The 14,428-nt window shown below is 39.1% G+C and overlaps 1 protein-coding gene across 1 annotated transcript in view; it reads right to left on the bottom strand.

Moving 5' to 3' along the window:
- LOC128523267 (zinc finger protein 850-like) overlaps window positions 1–12,499 on the bottom strand; it is a 91,977-nt gene extending 79,478 nt beyond the window's left edge. Inside the window, exon 1 of the mRNA XM_053495668.1 lies at window positions 12,265–12,499. The gene's annotated coding sequence lies outside the window, so the exon portion shown is untranslated. The remainder of the gene's footprint in view (window positions 1–12,264) is intronic.
- Window positions 12,500–14,428: the final 1,929 nt, after the last annotated feature.

The raw sequence follows: 14,428 nt of genomic DNA on the forward strand, positions 1-14,428 counted from the left end.
GCGAGACCATTTAATGCTTTATATGTCAAGAGTAGTATTTTAAAATCAATGCGAAATTTCACAGGGAGCCAATGGAGTGAAGATAAGATAGGGGTGATGTGCTCATATCTTCTGGTTCTGGTGAGGACTCTCGCTGCTGCATTCTGGACTAGCTGAAGCTTATTTATGCATCTAGCTGAACAACCAGACAGTAAGGCATTACAATAGTCCAACCTAGAGGTGATAAAAGCATGAACTAGTTTTTCTGCGTCGTTTAGCGACAATAAATTTCTTATTCTGGCAATATTTCTGAGGTGAAAGAATGCTATCCTGGTAATATTATCTACATGTGCTTCAAATGAAAGGCTGGAATCAATAATCACACCAAGGTCTTTCACTGTTGCATTTGATGGAACAGAAAGGCCATCTAAAGTTACGGTGTGATCTAAAATTTTACTCCTAGCTGTATGCGGTCCTATGACTAGAACTTCTGTCTTATCCGGATTTAGCAGAAGGAAGTTAATTAGCATCCAATTTCTTATGTCCTGCACACATTGCTCAATTTTAGTAAGCTGTTTTTTCTCATCAGGTTTTGCTGAGACATATAACTGTGTATCGTCAGCATAACAATGAAAACTAATACCATGCTTACGGATTATGTTGCCCAGAGGAAGCATGTAAAGGGAAAAAAGCAGTGGACCTAAAACTGAACCCTGCGGAACGCCAAACTCCACTAGAGAACATGCAGAATAATCACCATTTAAGTCTACATACTGATAACGATGGGTCAGATAGGATCTGAGCCAGGAGAGGGCTGTACCCTTAATTCCCACTACATTTTCTAATCTGTGAAGAAGAATAGCGTGATCAACGGTGTCAAAAGCTGCACTGAGGTCAAGTAATACAAGCATAGTTACACAACCCTGATCAGAGGCCAATAGAATGTCATTTACTACTTTAACGAGCGCTGTCTCTGTACTGTGATGAGGCCTAAATCCTGACTGATACAGTTCATGTATGCCATTTCTATGTATATATGAGCATAGCTGCTCCGCTACTATCTTTTCCAGGATCTTAGAGATAAAGGGGAGGTTTGATATTGGTCTGTAACTGGACAGCTGACAGGGGTCGAGGTCAGGTTTCTTAATTATTGGTTTGATAACTGCTAATTTAAAAGATTTTGGAACATATCCAATGCTGAGTGAAGAATTAATTATTCTTAACAGGGGTTCTATTATTGCTGGTACTATCTGTTTAAGAAAATGTGTCGGTACAGGATCTAATATACAGGTTGATGAATTTGAAGAAGAGATGAGTGAAATTAGTTCATTCTCTTCAAGGGGAGTAAAGTATTCTAGGTTCTGGTCTGACATGGCTAGATTAACATCTGCATCAATTACATTGTTCGGTTTTAAAACCTCAATTTTATGCCTAATATTTACAATTTTATTATTAAAAAAGTTCATGAAGTCCTCACTATTGCATGATGTTGTTGTGGAGATTTCTGCAGTGGTCTTATTTCTGGTTAATTTGGCTACAGCATTAAATAAGAATCTAGTTATCTAATTATCTAATCTAATTATTTTTGTTATTTTCTATAAGAGTGGAGAGATATGTTGATCTAGCTACACTAAGAGCTTTTCTATAGTTCAGGATGCTCTCCTTCCATGCTATTTGAAATACTAGTAATTTAGTTTGACGCCATTTACGTTCTAATTTCCGAGCGGTCTGTTTTAAAGTGCGCATGTGATCGTTATACCAGGGAGCAAGTTTCTTATCTCTAATAATTTTTCTTTTGACTGGAGCTACATTATCTAAGGTATAGCGAAATGTCGACTCTAAATATTCAGTCGCCTGATCGAGTTCTGTGGGGTCAGACGGTGATCTAATCGAAGTTGGGAACTCTGGGAGATTACTGATAAAACTCTGTTTGGTAGTTGATGTGAATGTATGTTTCATACGATAGCGCGGTGCTGTGTGTACATTATTATTGTGACACACTTGAATTAAGTCAAGATAGTGATCTGAGATAACTTCAGATAGTGGTATTGTGAATAAATTTCTTATACTTAATCCAAATAATATTATTAAATCTAAAGTGTGACCTGCTTTATGAGTGGGTCCTACTACACACTGATTTACTCCTAACGAGTCCAGTATAGACATAAATGCAGTTCTCAGAGGGTCTTCTGGGTTTTCAAAATGAATATTAAAATCTCCAGCAATTAACACTTTGTCTACAGAAACGACTAGGTTTGAGAGGAAATCTGCAAATTCACTAAGAAATTCCGAGTACGGCCCTGGAGGTCTGTAAATGACAATTAGCGGGATCGACTGAGCTGACTTAATATACAGTAGTTGATCAATTGGAATGGTTATTACCGTCGCGCTCACCGCCGCGTAAAAACGTCAGCGGCCAAAATAAATCAGTTGCATTTCAAAGTAATTCGTAAAATGGCCGCCAGGTGGCGCAAAGTGACATTTTCGCTCGTTGCCGTAAATACAACATTGACCGTTATACAGCGTATCTCTGTATCGGTTTATTGTTATTTAAGTTCTGGATTATTTCAGGTACTTTAAACACATTGTTGGGTTGCTCATGTTGGATCATATGAGATGTAGTTTACAAATGAACACCTGGTTGGGTTATTTTGACCCAACAACTGGTTTATTCATTATTCTTTCCTTTCTCCAAATATCAGCCTGCAGAATGTTTGAAATATTACTGTTTATTGTGTTACAGGTGTAGTTTTTAGAGTTGTTTAGGCAGGAATGCGTGTGTATACAGCTCAAAACCTCCATCAGTTATTAAAGATAGCGGCTATTTAGAAAACATGCCCAGTGATTTCGGAGCTTCAGGAAATCTCCCGGCGCTCTGCTCATAACACCGGGCCAACTCATGTCGGAAAGAACTTATAAACGGTTCCTAAACATGGGCTATTGTTTTTTTACTTATAATATTTGTTAATTTAATTTAAATGAGGTTTGGGCTCAGGACTTCGATTCGGCATCGTAATTCTCCTCTTTAATTTACTCCATAGTTTTAATCAGCGCTCAGCCGCATGCATTGAGTTTTCCAGAGCGCACCGGCAGAAGTAGACTAATGATTATGAACGCGTCGGGAAAACAGCAAGCAGACTGACTCTGACCATTTAAAAAAACGTTTGCGTTCATTTTCTGACGCGCTCAAGTTCACCAAAAACAATACAGAGCAGCGCAGCTTACAACACTTACAAAATCACAACACTTACAAAATCACAACGTTTTTTCGTTATTGTGAGTGCGCTTAAATAAAAGTTGAGTCTTATAAAGGCATGTAGTCCTATATAGTTTTATTATATAGTTTTTGCACATTAATCTGACATAGTTTTTTCAGCCTGTCACGGCGTGCGCCCAAATCAATATCGCTCCTCGCTCACTAGTTAGGCGGCCTCCCCTTCAGACATGCGAAGCAGCGGGACCGCAGAATTACACATGACTGGTGAGCTATCGTTGCTATCGTTGCCTGGGCTTGCACCCCGCGCTATAAAATACTCGGGGTTTGTTGGGTTAAAGTGGATTTTACTATGCGCTGTGTATGCAGCGCGCGTGCAACAACGCGGAAGTGCGGCATGCAAGCAGGGCAAATGGAACGCGCCCCACGGACTTCAAAGGAGCGAGAGGAGGGAGGGGGCGGTACGGCCATCCGCGGAGAGCAGAGTCAGCGCGAGCAGACGGATGGCCATTGCACTCACACCGCGTAGTAAAATCCACTGTAACCCAACAAACCCCGATCATCACCAGCCGTGGCTTATTCCGTCATGTCATGTGGGCATTATAAGCTTTGTATTGAAAACTTCTAACTAAAAAGTGGCAGCTGGCATGCCTAAAAATAGACGCAGGTTATTTTTTTAATAGTCTAAATAAAAACGCTCCGATTGAATTTCCTATAGTCTAAAAAGCGCTCAACCGCACGCATAGTTTTCCCGAGCGCGAGGAATTTTTTTGTGCTAAATAATGTTTATGCAGTATAAGAATTCCTATTAATCCTGGGTTGTTCTTTTAGTGTCACTATAGTGCTTTACAATGCCAGACAACATTCAAATACAAATGATTCACCCTCCCCAGGTGTGAATCGGCTGTTCTCACCTATACATTCAGAGGAACTGAAATGCACTTCTCCCCACTTTAAAAACCTCTTGAATCTGAGGCTGACTTTCAGTGATTTCAATTTGTGTAATTTTAATCTCCTGGATTCTAGATTCTAAAGTTGACATTGTTACCTTTTTTAATCATTGGAATGGAAGAACTTGTTATTTTCCTTATGATAGCATAAATTGCATTGTTTTTAATCAGTCTATACACAATAATATTCTTTGGTATTTTTTTTTAAAACAGGTATGGGGGCTATCTTGGTTCATTAATCTCCGTGCCTGGTTTAGGTTTAGTATTCAGTGCGCATCTGTTATATTACAACTATCATAACACTCAAATACCTTTTATTGGGGGTTAAGTGACTGATGTGCCTAACATTTTTCAGCTGAGCCTTTGTTTCACTGAAAACGACCGCGACACCCCTCTCTCTCTCACACTCACACACACACACACACACACAGAGCCGACCAAATCATTAGCACGTCCCTCCCCCAAACAGCACAGACAATTACTTTCTATCCATTTACTTACACCTGAACTGAGTTGTTTGAGTAACATGGGTCGAACCCGTTACAAATCATAACAGTCTACAGCATTTCATTCTTATAATAACGCAAAAACACAAGCGGGGCTGAAAGACCGACATCTGCTGACGCAGTAGAACGTCCTAACACTGTTTTAATTTAATGGTCATTTATTTTAGTTAATAAATCTACTATAAATTTAAAGAACACAAGATATAAGACGACACAAAACCCTACACGTGTCTTTTCTAATTACACGTGATAAAATTTAAAGGCTCACTGTGTTAACATTTATTTTGTTTAAATTTGATCCTAATAAGATTTAATTTAATTAAAATTCTACATTTGTATCGTCATTTTAGTTGTGTGATTATAAATTTGTTTAACTACAATGTTTTACTTGATTTTATCCGCTACTACCTGCAGTTCTAAAACTCTGTGTCTCATTAATCCAGCAGAGAATGAACTAAGGCATGAGGCGTCAGCCTGTAGTTATATAGCGCCACTCAACGGTAAAAGCCAGCAAACGCACAAAGCCAAACGGTACCGCCGAGCACGGCGACGGTAGGACCTACATTCCGATTGATTAACCACTGTAGTTAAATACACTTATGTTACTATAAAGAATTTCAAATGAATTAAATTTGTGTCCATGTTTTTGTACAATGGTCAAATTATCATTGTGAATAACTGCGACGGCTCCTCCTCTACCAGTTAACCGAGGCTGGTGTATGTAGCTGTATCCAGGAGGACTAGCTTCATTTAGAGCTACATACTCGTCCTGTTTAATCCAGGTTTCTGTTAAACAGAGTATATCAAACTCCTGATCTGTGATAATTTCATTAACTATAACTGCTTTAGATGCAAGAGATCTAATATTTAACAGTCCTAGCTTCAGATCAGAGGTGCCGGCTGCGCATTCAGTCTGATCCAAGTTTGTGGTCTTTATGTTAATTAAATTACTAAAACGGACTTTCTGAGTCTTTCTAAATTTGATTTTAGCTCGGGGAACAGACACAGTCTCAATAGAGTGAACCCTGAGTGACGACTCTATGCAGCTAGCAGACGGTTGGTTTAGCCTGTCTGTCTGCTCCCTGGCCTGGGCTCTGGATTGTCACCGATTAACTAGGCCTTTTCTAAGACTATGAGCTATACTACAAGAAATGAGAGCAGCACCTTCCCGAGTGGGATGGACACCGTAACGCCCTAACAGGCCAGCTTTGCCCTCAAAGGTCTTCCAATTATCAATAAAGCCCACGTTGTTTTCGGAGCACCACCTGGACATCCAGCGCTTCAGCGACCATAACCTGCTGTAAGTTAGGTCACCACGTCTCATTGGGATGGGACCAGAGCATACTACTCCATCGGACATCGCCTTCGCTAATTTAAACACCTCTATAAAGTTATTCTTACTAACCTCTGACTGACGAAGGCGTATATCGTTAGCTCCAGCATGTACTACTATCTTGGAGAACCTGTGCTGTCCTAGAGCCCTAAGATTACCTGCTATGTCCGGTGCTCTGGCTCCCGGGATACACCTAACCACTGCCGCTGGTGCCCCTAAAGGTCTAGCTAATTTCACGTGTCTCATTATAGAGTCTCCTATAACCAGAGCTCTTTCAGGTTTCTCAGTGGGTGCATCACTGAGGAGAGCAAACCTGTTGGACACGTGAAGCGCAGAAGAGGTGTGCTCCGGTGGGCTAGCCTTAGCGTTAGCTTTGGCTGAACGAGTATGCCGCCGAGTCGTCACCCACTCGCCCCTCGCTGTGAGGGCTCTAATGCCGGAGTCGGGGGCTGGTTATCTCCGCCTGCGGCACCCAGACTGTCCGCTACAGGAATAACACTGCTTTCACACTCTCTAACCCTCTATAAAGTCTGGATGCGCTCCTCTAACGCTGATATCTTCTCCGTCAGAGTGCTCACTAACACACACCTATCACAAATAAAATTACCGCTAACGACGGAGGAAGAATGTCTAAACATCCTGCACTCCACACACTGAACAAGCTGAATATTGGACATGATAACGTACCTGAGTCGGAGTTGTAGTTGTTTGGAGCTGAATTCCGTTTGTTGTTTTTAGAAAAAGAAACTCGCGCGTTCTCCAAAAAGCGCAGAAAAAGGCGAAGCCAAATAGTGTGAGATGTAAAAACTAGTTGCTATTAATATTATTATTGTATAAATGAAAAAAAGTATGTAATTTAAACGCTAACACAAACGCAAACTTTCGCGGCAACGATACGAAAACAGGAAGCTACGTCAGCAACAGGAAGTCGGAGCACATCACCCCTATCTTATCTTCACTCCATTGGCTCCCTGTGAAATTTCGCATTAATTTTAAAATACTACTCTTGACATATAAAGCATTAAATGGTCTCGCGCCACAGTACCTGAGCGAACTGCTAGTGTCTTACGATCCGCCACGCCTACTTCGATCAAAGGATGCTCAGTGTTTAAGTCCAGGCTAAAAACCTATTTATTTAGCTAAGCATTTTTATAAATAGATTTGCCATAGGTAAAGGAAGAGATCTGGGGGACTCATGGACGTAGAGTATTCAATCCCCTGGGGCCAGGGGTAGCTCAGTGGTTAAGGCATTGGACTACGGTTCGGAAGATCCCAGGGTTAAACCCCACAACCACCAAGTTGCCACTGTTGGGCCCTTGAGCAAGGCCCTTAACCCTTAACTGCTCAGATGTGTAATAAGATAAAATAAAATGTAAGTTGCTCTGGATAAGAGCGTCTGCCAAAATGCCTAAATGTAAATGTAAAAGTGCTATACAAAAAAAACTGAATTAAATTGAATAGTCAGTATTCTCCATTGAGGTTTCTTACCTTCCACTCCTTCTAAGTTTGTCTTTGATCTTTTGATGGAGTTCTTAAAACTCCAAAAATTTTAATACTGAGAAAAAAATGATTATGGGTCACATAATCACAAACACTAACTAGCACAGATACATATGATCAAGTGTTTAACTGTTGTTTTCATTTGTTTCTATGACCAGTAATAATATTAATTATTGTAATTATTATTATTATCCCAACTCTTTGACTATTTAAAAGTTGTTCCCCATTTTTTTGCCCATTGAAGTAGTTGGTTCAAGTAAATGTTTTTTTTAAATACCCCAACAATTAAAACACACACACATGACTTTAAAAATAAAATGTTTTCTTCCAAAACTAGTCAAAGGTAATACAGTAATTTGTATAAAACAGGTGAATACATGTTTTAATTTTGCTTAAAGGTCATTAAAATACACAGATAACACCAGCTGCTTATCAGTCTCTATCTGGTCTTTTTATATTAAAATATCGATTTTAAAAACTATTAAAGATGGAACAGTTTAATTCTGTTTCCCCCAAAGTATCAGACATTTTTGCAATTGCAAATATACACATGACCAAACATTATTCTAAAGCTGTTGGACTGTAATTCCTTCTACAGCTCTCTCAACAGCTTGTTCAGGCTGTATTATCGTCTGCAATAAATCAACTGTCTGTCTGTATTATCGTCTGCATTAAATCAACTGAGAATTTACTTTTCAAACCAATAAGTTAAGCAATATAACACTCGTATATGAGCATTAGTTCATTTCTGAAGCCAAACTATAACTTACCGAGAACTGGTAAGTTCTAAATTTGTACTGTAATTTTAGTACTGTGATGATAAATTCGTTTAATGTTTCACTTGTACTTTATAAGGTTTTTGCCGGCGGTCGTACAGTGCAACGGGGGTTCTGAGATGTGAAAATGTAATTTGTTAAAATGTTTTTATTATTTATTAAAGAACATTATGATGATCATAACAGCCTACTGCATTCAATTCTTATAATAACGCAAAAACATATCGAAATCTGCTGACGCAGTAGCACATCCTGACAATGTTTTAATTTTTATGGTAATTTATTTTCGTTTATTTCAATTAATAAATGTACTACAAATTTAAAGAACACAAAATATAAGATGACAAAAAACATACATGCGTAGCTTTTCTAATTACACATGATAAAAACTAAAGGCATGCTGTGTTAACGTTTACTTTGCTTAAATTCGATCCCAATAAGATTTAATTTAATTTAAATTCTACATTTGTACTGTAATTTTAATACTGTGATTATGAATTCGTTTTACTACAATGTTTCACTTGATTTTATCCGCTACTATGTGCAGCTCTAACGAAGCGCTCATTTATTCTGCAGAGAATGAACTGATGCCCGAGGAATCAGTCTGTAGTTACTCTATATAGCATCAATCGGCGGTAGAAGCCAGCAAACGCACAAACCCAAATGTCGCCACCGTGAGGCGTGGCGGTAAAACCAGAATACCTCATGAGTAAAATCAGTATATACAGTTTTTTAAAATTATGTTTATTTTTCAAAAGAACAAAATCTGATAATACAGAACAGGTTTAACAGCGGCATCATTACGATACTATTACTCAAAAGCACTAATGCCTGGGAGCAGTGCTGGTCATTATCTCTTAACATTAGGATGTATTTTCTGATATTCCACAGTGTTGGTTCCAACCTTAGTGTTTTGTACCACCCCAGCTTTTTAGTGTCCCAAGCAGTGAAATTTATAAAGTTATAATGTTAATGTGTTTGCTAACGCTAGCAAGCTAGCTAAATGCTAGCATCATGCTGGCACTACAGTTAACAGTTTAGCTTTCATTCATCACTTCACCACCTTCATACACCCTGCAATTATTCTACAAAAAAAGCTAAAAAGCTCAGACATTTTTGCAGTTTCTTTCATACACAGGTGGGATCTTTGGTTTGGCTAGCTAGCAGCCATTGTCAGATAAACTAGCATGCTATAGCACAGACCAGGCTGTAAGGTTGAGTGTAACATTAGCAATGTTACATACAGTGAACTAATTTAGTCATAAGTGACTTAAGTGAGTAAAAGTGTGTATACAGACCTTGAATTTAACATTTAGATTTCCTCCTAAATGCACGGGGAGAAAGCACCTTCATCAGCGGTGAAGTCAGATTGCTTATTTTATTTTATTGTCTCATGTAATTTGTAAAGCATTAACCTATGAATTTATGTTCTAATATAATATTTGATAGCGATTATGTAGGGGGGTGCAATCCATGGCAGGGGGGCATTTCAGCGCATAAAACATGTTACAAAAAAACGTGGAGCTGCTCTTTTTCCATTTTGTCAACCAATCGGAGGGCTTGTAATCAGTGTTTCTACTGTCAATGCATATCGCCTTTTAAACCAACGCACGAGCTCGCAATAATCCCAGACAACTTAATCCAGCTATATTAATCATCAACAACAGGTGAGCTCGAAGAACCGACTTAGCCAGATCGTAATTAGCCAATTAGTTCATCTCGAATGTGTCAAGCGACGTACGAAAAACGGACCACAGCAAAGCTGGGTTGAACAAAAAGAACCCAATTCACAGTAAATAACCCAGAAAAATCACCCAACAGAGGCAACCCAGCATTTTGGTAGTAAAAATAACCCCAAATTTTTTAGTGTGCATAACTCATACTTAGCTGAGTTATTTATTTATGTAAGATATACTGGTGCGGAATTAAAATACAATTCGGCTAACATTCAAATGTATTTATATTATTATTTTGAAAGTATATGAGAGTGGCAGTGGCCTGATGTCGTATGCATGAAAGGTCTGGGCATTAAAGCATACACTACGTTCCAAATTATTACGCAAATGATATCTTTCTCTGATTTTCATAATTAATCAATGCAAATTTTCTAATTATCAACCATTAGTGTATAATTAGAATTTTATTGAACAAACGTCCTATTGATAATATTTATTTAAAAAAAAAAAACTGAAAATGCACTGTTCCAAATTATTATGCACAACAGAGTTAAAACATTTTATAGGCTGTAAGTAACTGAAAATGGTCTTTTGTTGAATTTGCAGCTTTAGGAGGTCATATTTACTGAAATTAAAAGCTATTTTAATCAAAAACATCCTAACAGGGCATGTTACAACTTAACATTCTTTAATATCACCTTCACAATCCTTGCATCCATTGAACTTGTGAGTTTTTGGACAGTTACTGCTTGAATTCCTATGCAGAATGTCAGAATAGCCTCCCAGAGCTGCTGTTTTGATGCAATCCGCCTCCCACCCTCATAGATCTTTTGCTTGAGGATGCTCCAAAGGTTTTGGGTTTGAGGTCAGGGGAGGATGGTGGCCACACCATGATCTTTTATGCCTATAGCAGTCAATGACACAGAGGTATTCTTTGCAGCATTAGATGGTGCATTGTCGTGCATAAAGATTTTGTTACGGAAGGCACGGTTCTTCTTTTATGACTGAATTAAGTCCACAACATATGGTCCGAAAGAATTCAAGACATCCTTGCAAAGGCGTGGTGGAATGGTGTCAAAAGGACAAAAAGATGGCCTCAGTGCTTGATTATTTCACTTAGGGTAAAGAGAGAAACTGGTTCAAACTGATGAAAAACAGCTTGGCAAGGAGAAGAGGCGAAGAGATCTAAAACAGAGGTAAATGGTAAAGATCTGGTATTTGCAATTTTATCTGAAGTGAAGAACTGCATCATCGCGGGGGATCACGTTCCATGCACAGACAATTCAAGGAATTGTCACGGATAGTTCAAGGTCCTTTCATAGATCAGCCGACTGTTTAAAGGTGCTTCATCTGTACCTTCAGAATACTTTTTTCCTCTCCTTCAGTATGCGTACGTAGATGCTTATTAAAAATGCTGATTCGAGAAAAATTCTTTCCACACACGGAGCAGTAATACGGCTTCTCTCCAGTGTGAATATGCTGATGTTGCAGAAGAGTGCTGCTTTGAGTAAAACTCTTTCCACACTGTAAACAGTGAAACGGTTTGTCTCCTGTGTGAATGCGCCGATGTTGTTGGAAATTCTTCAAATTACTAAAACTCTTCCCACACTCTGAGCAGTAATACGGCTTCTCCCCAGTGTGAATACGCTGATGTTGCAGAAGAGTGCTGCTTTGAGCAAAACTCTTTCCACACTGTGAACAGTAAAATGGTTTGTCTCCAGTGTGAATGCGCTGATGTTGCTTGAGTAAACACTTTTGAGTAAAACTCTTTCCACACTGTGAACAGTAAAATGGTTTGTCTCCAGTGTGAATGCGCTGATGTTGCTTAAGAGCATGCTTTCGATTATAACCCCTTCCACACTGTGAGCACTGATGTGGCTTCTTCTCTCCTGTATGAGTGCGCTGATGTTGTTGTAGAAGATAATTATAATTAAAACTCTTTCCACACTGTGAGCACTGATGCGGTTTGTCTTGTCTGTGGATGCGCTGGTGTGCTGTGAGATACTTTCCTTGACTAAAACTCTTTCCACACACTAAGCAGTGGTGAAGGTCTGTCTGAGTTTCTTCTCGACTGGTCATAGTACAAAGAATTTGTCTTTTGTTCTTCTTTATCTTTGGCTAAGGAAAGTAAATTGAATTCAGCATCATGAAAACACAAAACATTGTACAATAGCAATATATAATGACTTATTTAATTTTATTTAATAATTATAATTAAATGTTTTATTATTATTATTATTATTATTATTATTTTCTGGTACTACAGACACTATTACCTAAACAGAGCTCTATGTAGGATCCAGTCAGTAAGTGTTTAGACTTTAACTTACCTCAGGATCAGTGAGTTAATCCTCTCCAAATGCTGTTTTTAATTGAACTGATTTAAGATTCTCTGTAAAACTGCAGGTAGAAACAGCTAAATGTAGAGATTGTTTTAGCTTAGCTGGATAACTAGGCCGTCCAAGTGGCACAACGTCTTCAGCTCTTCTTCTCCTTTGTCTTTTAGTTGGGTGTTTCACTGCCCCCTACTGGACTGGATGGTGAACAGAACCATTAAGAATCTATTCACAGTCTGTTTTATTCTGTTCAGTAAACTACGGAGCCCTGGAAGTCACCTAGAGGAGAAAAAAAAAAAACAGTCTGTGGCAACGGTTTTGCAATTCATATCCTCAGTTTATAATCCGTTCCCACAATTTTTTTAACTGTTCCCTCAGTTTATCAATTAGTTTAAGAATCTGTTCCCACAAATTCCTAAACTGTTACCTCAGTTTAACTACCTGTGCACTCAGATTTTGTAATCCATACCCACAAACTCATAATCAGTGCACACACTTTTACATATCTATTCCCACAGGTTTGTACACAGACTTCTTTTAGAACAGGAACAGGAAGGTCCCAGGTACGTCTTAACGATTATTATTGTATATTGTTTTTTTTTAAAAAAAAAAATCTAATTTTATTTTATTGTTTTATTTATTATAAGTGTAATACTTCAAATTGCCTTAACTGCATGCTTATAGTGATTCTCTAGATATCAAATGTAGAAGGTTCGAGGTACAACCGATTTAATAAGGACTATTTGCATTTAAATCTTGTGATAATTGGTGCTAATCAGCGATTTATTATTATTATTATTATTATTATTATTATTATTATTATTTAATAAACCTGGCCCCACCCCCGGTCTTTCCCAGCAGATTCAACAGGCCACCTGTTTAGGTGCGCGATACACTGTGTTGCAAAATGGAGAATTTCCTTAATTTTCTAAAAATCGACAGGGAGTTGGATGACTTTGTCAGCGTTTCGAGAAGAAAAGGTAAAAAGCAATACAAAACAAATTATGTACATTATGTTACTCTCTAGCCGAATGCAGTGTAATCGCTTATTTATTTAATAATAACTAACCAGAGAAGCCCATTGCATGCATCTAACTCCAACAGTTGTTGTGACCTAATGAGGTCAGCTTATTTAAGACATATGAAATAATATTTTATCATTAAAATTTCACAACATGAAACAAAACTATTCGCAGGGGATTAGGATTACCTGGGAACCTCGTGTGATTACCCCCTCACATCCGAATTTTATGTGACGCATTCGCATAGGATACGCGACACCTGCGATTTTACTCGAATCTACTGACTTATCTCCAGATGTACAGTATCTATCCTGAAGTGTGTGTCTCTTAAGAGTGTGTTGCGATGAAAAGAAGAGGGGAGTGTGTGTGTGTGTGTGTGTCCGTGCATGCGTGCGTGTGTATGCAGACTATGTGTGAGGCATAGAATGGATGTCCAGTTAGATTGATTTAAAAAAATAAATAAATAAATTGTGCCTTGTCATTTATTTCACCAGGTTAAAATCTAATAGATTGACCTGTGCACTTGGTAATACTAGTCCCGAGCGAATAGGACATTAAGTTGTCACTTTTCAATGTGGAAACATATACTATTGTAGCGTTTTTACGCCTGAAGAAATGCTGGAGAGACGAGCGAGCTTATTTGCTGCCCAATGCAATGGCTGGGAGTACTTTATTCAGCATACAGCCGGTATGGCATGAGCAGTACCTTCACTCAGGAGCCTACATCTAATTCAGCGTCAGCCTGAACTAGAGCACATTTCACACGTCACACACTTCAACACACACACAACAGGGCCGAAGTCACTAACCCAAACACCTTTCCCCATCATGGTGAACACACCGACATTCCCGCAAAGCATGCTGGTCGTCAGCCGCCGCCCCGCCCACGCCACACTGCCCCCACCCGAGCTGTGACCGTCCCTGGTCACCATGAAGAACTCCATTTCGGAGGCGTGGAGGCGGTCGGCGCTGGCGGTGGGAACGCCGGCGTTCTTTGGCAGGTGAGGGATGAACACAAACGTAGTCCTGAGGCGGTCCGGCCTCCACAGAGTTCAATGTTTCCCCGGCGTGCGGCTGGCAAGGCGTAAGACGGTCCCGATGGAGCAAAACTCGTGCCCGCCCCGCCAACCGCACCC

Source organism: Clarias gariepinus, chromosome 1 (assembly GCF_024256425.1).
Source record: "Clarias gariepinus isolate MV-2021 ecotype Netherlands chromosome 1, CGAR_prim_01v2, whole genome shotgun sequence".
NCBI classification, from domain to species: Eukaryota; Metazoa; Chordata; class Actinopteri; order Siluriformes; family Clariidae; genus Clarias; species Clarias gariepinus.